The sequence below is a fragment of the Eumetopias jubatus genome, unplaced genomic scaffold, assembly GCF_037043125.1.
Source record: "Eumetopias jubatus isolate StellerSeaLion01/CBP00866 unplaced genomic scaffold, mEumJub1_p1.0 scaffold_10, whole genome shotgun sequence".
NCBI lineage: Eukaryota > Metazoa > Chordata > Mammalia > Carnivora > Otariidae > Eumetopias > Eumetopias jubatus.
This window is the reverse complement of record NW_028274816.1, coordinates 79,606,053-79,612,397: the sequence shown is the minus strand read 5'-3', so window position 1 is coordinate 79,612,397 and position 6,345 is coordinate 79,606,053.

The following is a 6,345-nucleotide window of genomic DNA, read 5'->3' as shown; positions in this document are numbered from 1 at the left end:
TAGCACCACCTCCCCAGACCCCACACACAGGCAGCGGCGCCCTGATGCTGGACGTCCGCTGAGGCCTGGGGGCGGCTGGGGGAGGGGCACATCTGCGCCAGAGCTCCCAGCCCAGCCACAGGGTCAGCCCCAGGGCACAAGCTGCCAGCGCCCGGGTGCTGTCCAGCCACGGCCGGTCTGCTCAGGCGGGAGCCCATCGGCAGTGCCCGCAGCACCCCAAACCCACGTGGGGCAAGGCATTGCTCAGGACGGAGCCTCAGGCTCCTCATCTGTGAAATGGGGCAATCAGCAAGGCTGTGGGATCAGACCGGGGGAACAGCCCTGCTCCCTACAAAGCGGGGCGCCTGCTGTTACGAATGCTGAGGAGGGGCCCCCGGCAGCCACAGGTGAACTCAGTCTCCAGGGGCCCCTTGCCTCCCTGGGATGGGCCCGGCACCCCATCCTTGCCTGAAGCCACCCCCAGGCTGTTCGCAACTTCTTCCCTGTTCAGCGCCCCCTCTACGAAGCACTCCTAGCACAAAGAAGGAGCCAGGCCCTGTCCGGTGACTCCACGCACCCCTCCCCGCGAGAGCAGCGGCCCCTAGAGCCCTGCAGGGTGAGGCGCACTGCCAGTGGTCAGACCGCTGGGGGGGCATGCATGCCCGGGCCCCCTGCTTCGGAGCCCGCCTGGGCCCACAGTGGTACCAGCAGCACACGAGGCGGGACGTCCTCTCAAAAGGCCTTCTGCCTGCCTCCACCAGCACCTGTCTGAGCCCAGGCCAGGTCCGAGCTCCAGGAGGCGGCGCTGCATGTGGCGTGCCCCCACCCAGCGTCCTGGGTGCTGTCGTGTGCTATCCCCCTCGGCTGGGAGTCATTCTTCCCCCAGCCACTCTCCCCGCCACGGCACCTCCCATCTTGTAATCAAGCAACGTGCTCCGGGGAGAGGAGAATGAGGGGACACACCGCTACCTGAGGCTGGGGCCTCATCAAGAGGGGGGGCTGGGGCTCAGCATGGAGCCTCAGGCTGGACAAAGGCGGACACTCGCTGCCCTGCCCAGTGCCGGCAGCACCCCAGAGAAGGCAGGGCCTGGCGGGGTTGGATCCAGAGTCCCCTCCCAGCAAGGAGACAGTAAGGGGCCCAGGGCTTCTGGGGGTCTCGGGAGGGAGCAGGAACCTAGCGCGGGTGGGGGGGCTCAGAAAACCTGAGCACGCTCCTGTTACTTTGTTGCCTCCTGGGCCCCAGGGGGCAGCAGGTGCTGAGCCTGCAGGTGGGGACATGTCAGGCAGATGGCACCTGACGCTCAGCGAGACGGGGGGGGGGGGGTCCCAGGGACTGCAGCAGGGAGAGGACAGCAGGCAGCCCCTGGGGCCTGGGGGCTGGAGAAAGAGCTCGGAGGGGCCCAGGCCTGACCCCGGGCCATTGGGGTTCGGTCATGTGACTCTGCCTCCTCCCCCCCCCCACCAGAGAGGACAGACAGAGGCAGGCGAGAGAAGAAAGACTCCAGGTGCCCCCAGAAGCATCTCAGCCCCTGTGGCCACAGCAGTGAGGACCGGGACCCTCGGGGTTCAGAGCCATGTGCTCCTAGTGAGGCAAAAGCCTTGCAGACAAAGGCACAGGGCGCAGCACGCTGCCCACCCCCCAGGAAATGGGCAGTGGGGTCCCTGCAGCTCGGAGCTCTGGCCTCCAGGACCGGCAGCTGGGGCAGCGGCTGGCGGGGGGCGGGGTCCTCAGCCTCAGGACCCCCTGGAGGCCGTACTAGGGAGCCTCCAGCTGGGCACGAGGCTCTGAATTAGCCCCCTCTGCCTTCTCCCTCCCCTCCAGCCCTGCCTCTGCCCTGAGTCACTGGACACCGTGCCCTCTCCAAAAGGCTAAGCCTGAGAAAATGACCTTCCCAACACTAAGAACCAGTAACTCTGCCGTTTGCAGGGGCTCCCCTGGACTCAGACAACCAGGCCCAAGCTCCTCAGCCTGACGCTCCGCCTCCCGGCCCCTTGCGGAAGGCCGCATCCCCCCACACACGCTCTTCTGTTAGCCAGGGGGCCCTGTGACCCCTCGTGTGACTCTGAAATGCTCTGTGGCCATCAAGGCTCTGCTTCAATGCACCTCTTCCATGAAGTCTTCCTGATCCCCCAGAACTCGACACTGGGACGGGATGCTCCGGGAATGGCGCCTGGGTGATGTGTCCTGCCCGGAGTCAGGGCTCCTCGCTACTCTGCCCACTCTTCCTTCCAGCCCGGGAGCCCCCTGCGGGCACAGACACTCAGTGCCCCGGCCCCGCTCTGGGTGGACATGGGACAGACCCGCAGGACATCTGTGCCCCTGGCCGCCCTCATCCTGGGGCCCCTGGCCTCTGCATCCTGGAGGCTCAGACCAAAAAGAGTAAAGGACCCGCGGGATTCAAATCTCTGGGCCCTCAGGTGGGACAAGGTCTGGGAAATGGGTCTCTGACTTTGAAAAGGCAGATACTTGGATCTTCTGAATGCAGAACTTAAGTGAAAAAGCCCAAAATGAGAAATGTTGCTAAGAAGGTATAAGGCATAAGAGAAAGGTCAAAACTCGGTTCCGTGCGAAGGCGGGAGAGGGTGCTCCCTCACACCCACCGCTGAGCTTCCTACACACGGGGCTCCCTGCACCACGTTAGAGACATGGCATCCTGTGTGCGGAATGAACACACCGGGAAATGAATGAGCAATCTCCCTGAAAACCCGAGAGGCTGGGAGTCTCCGTGGGCCCATCGTAGGGACGCAGCAGCTGACAGAAGCAAGGCCACTGAGCGGGGCCCCAGACAAGCAGCTACCACTCCACGAGACCCACGCTTTCGGATGAGCCACGTCACACAGCCTCCATCTGTTTGACCCCCGAGACACAGATCCGTCCGGCACCAGGCTCTGGGCCATAGAGAAAGCAGGGAGCCGCCGTGGGGCCTGCCGCCCTCCCTTTCCTGTGCGTGGATCTGGAGCCCGACTCACCCTCGAAACAGCCCAAGGCAACGTCTCTGGGCTACCGCCGGCCCACCCCTTCCATAGAACCCTACCTTGTCCATTTGTTCCTATGCTTCTCCCACTCAGGGGCGAACCCTGGAGGGTTATCCAAGGCCCTCTGAGGGATTCGGACAAATCCGGGCGAGTGAGTGGAGCATGCAACCTCAGCCTTGCCCTTCTCGGGCTCCTGCAGCTGCTGGGATGGGGGACTCACGCTTCGGGAGGGGGTGCTTTGGGCGCTGCTGCGCTCAGAACCCTCCTGGCCCCCTCAGGCCAAGACGGCCACCCTCTGGTTGGGGCTCCCGTCGCCAAGGCTCTCCAGCGGCAAGAGAAGAGAAGCCCAGCGGAAGGAAGAGTCCTCGGCCGCCAACAGGTGCGCCCTGTTTATGGCTCCTTAAAGTGATCCAGCCTACTTCTCCACCCCCTTCTTAGCTCCTCTCCAACCACGTTCTCCAAGAGCGTCACGCTTTCGATCACCGTAGGAGCGGTATGTCAACATGGTAATTATCACCATGATCATGCACTCACTCCCCAGATGAGCGGTGCCCCGCTGCCGGTGGGTGTGACGGTCACGTGCGTCTCGTGGATAGAGGTTTGAACACCGCACTGTCCCCAGCGCCTGGGCCCCGACCGCAGGGCAGCTCCAGAGGGAGTCAGGCGGGCTGGTCTCACCATGGCCGCTGGGCGTCTGAGCCGGATGGGAGCGTAAGCCGGTAGCGTCTACAAGGGAACCAGCCCTTGCAAGAGCGCCTGCTCAGCAGGATTCAGTCCCGGCCTCCAGGCATGGGGAGCCCTTCAGGCCGACTCCCAGGGAACCAGCCCTGACTCACTCCTCAGCGCGGGGCCTTACCTGACCTGGCCAGGGACTCGGGCTTTCGCAGCTGACCAACTGGTGGCCCAGAATATCCACTTCGGCCTGATTGGGCAGACCGGGGGAAAGGGATGGGGTCTGGCCTTCTGCCTAAACCAAGCTTCCCTTCACTTCCAGCAGGATATGCTGCAGGCCATAGGCCACACCCCACAGGGCTCCCACCCCCGCTGAAAAGCGGGGGTCGCCTCACCCCCACACCAAGCCTTCTTCCAGAGGAGCGTGGAAATGCTCCTGTGGAGGATGGGAGGGTGCAGCCGCAGGTGAGGGCCACAGGGCTCCTCCTGGGGAGGATGGGGCTGCCACGCCAGTGTGCGTGGGACACCAACACACGTGCTCAGGGACCAACCCAACTGCTGGTCCTCACAGAACCCCGGGGCTCTGGCAGCCCACTGGGACACCTTCTCCGAGGGGCTTCTGAGACCCGAGCCAAGGGTATGTGGTGGGGGGGCAGCAAGGGACACCCTTGGGGGGAACCTCCCCTTGCCCCCCCCTCCCCCCCCCCCCCCCCCCCCCCCCGCCAGCACCTGCAAGGGCCAGGAAGGGGCTGCAGCAGACAGATGCAGGCGGAAGGGCCCGCCGGCTTATCCCTCCTCTCTCCCGCCCCGCCAGCCCTCCCTTCCCTAGTCTGATACCCCAGGCAATTCGGAGGAGAAAACAAAAGGCCCCATCTGCTGATCAGAGCCGTGGTGTCCCAACCCGGGACAGCCCCAGTGCCTCCCTAAACTGAAGCAGCCCGTTCCAGCTGCAGGACGGGGTGGTGGCATCTGATGCTGTCTGTCAGAAAAGTACAGTGGAGTTCCAGTCTGTGCATCTCCAAGCGCCGGGGAAGGGCGCGTGGGCGGCCGCTGGACGCCGGATCCCCCCGCAGGGCTGTGGGAGCCCAACCCTGGTGTCCAGCCTCCCCCTGCTCAGATAAGGACGGGCGTCCCTCTGCGCCCCTGCCTCCCTTGGGAGAACCAGCAGGCACCACCCGCCCCAGCGGCTGCTCAGAAAACAGACCCCCAGCAGGGCCACCCTGAGGCTCCGGACTTAACAAGAAAAACGCAATTAGCAGCGTCCAGTCCTGTCTGCGTCCCCACCTAGGGAGATGCAAAGCTCTACTTGGGGTAATTTTGCAGACAAAATACATACATACATACGTTTCGCCTTCGCCTCTGCCTCTGTTCAAGTTCACGGAGAGACGGAGAGAGCCCTCGGCTGACCGGAAGCCTCGCTTGGCAGCAGAGCGAGGGGGAGCTGCTCCGGGTACACGTCTCCTCCTGAGAGAGGCAGCGCGCACCCCAAACCCCGTGCTCGCCCCCTGCCCGGCCCGATCCGCCTCTCCCTCCGCGGAAACGGACGCTCGCTGAGAATTCCGGGGGGTGGGGACAACGCGTCCAAAGCGGCCCTGCGCGCCCCCGTCCACCCAGGGGTGCCCCCCCTAGCACTGCCCCCACGCGCGCACCCACACCCCCCTCCCTGACCAGCCACTCTGGCCCCAGAAGCGCCCCCCCGCCAGCCGCACCGAGCGGGAGCAGGTGCAGCCCCGCCGCGCTCCGGCCGCGTCTACACAAACTTGTTCGCGGGCGTCTGGGGAGGAGCTCGCCCGCCGCCCGCGCGGGGGTCCCGGCAGGGGTCCCGGCGGGACGCCGGGAAGACAGCACTCACCCCCCAATCGCGGCAGGCTGGGGCGCCCGCTCCGGCGGCCACGCGCCCGCTCCCGGGCGCCGAGCCCGCAGCCCGGCAGCGCCCGGAGCCCCAGCGCCCCCGCGCCCCCGCGAGCGGCCCGACGCGCCCCCCGGGGAAGAGGGCGCCGCCGCCAGGCTCCCGGGGCTGCGGGCGTCCGGGCGGAGCGGGCGGCGCGGACGGGCGCCGGGCGGGCGGAGCGGGCGGCGGGGGGCGGCGGGCTCTGCACATGCTCACTCGCGCGGCCCGGGGACAACGGCCGGCCGCCGCCGGGTCCTAGAGGCGCCCGCGCCCGCCGCCGCCCGTCGCGTGGGAGGGGTCGAGCTGGGGGCGGGGGCCGCACCCCGGGCCGGCCCGCAGGCCGGCGCACCCCGGCGGAGCTAGGGACCCGCGCGTGCTGCCCACGCGCGCACACGGGCGCACACGCACAGCCCCACTGGTGTGATGCACACACCGGCGGGTGCATTGGCACTCACACCCTGACACGCGTATCCACACTGCCACGATCACTCAGACACTCAGACCAACGCACCGTTTGACAGACACACTGAATCACTGCTTCCCAGCCACGCTGACACCCACTCTCACTCACCCGCACACACTGGGCTCTGTCCCACTCACTCACGAACCACACCGGACACTGGGATGGGCACACACACTTTGTGGTACTTGAGTACCAACACACGGTCAGACACACACTGGCTCACCGTCCCATCCGCAGCTGGACACGGACGCCCACGTCCTCCTGCACACGGGCGCACTGAGCCAGCCACACACAGAAGCACCTCCGCACGGGCAAATACACGGACCCCTTCTCCAGAGCCTGCACGCTCAGGGCGCCCACACCA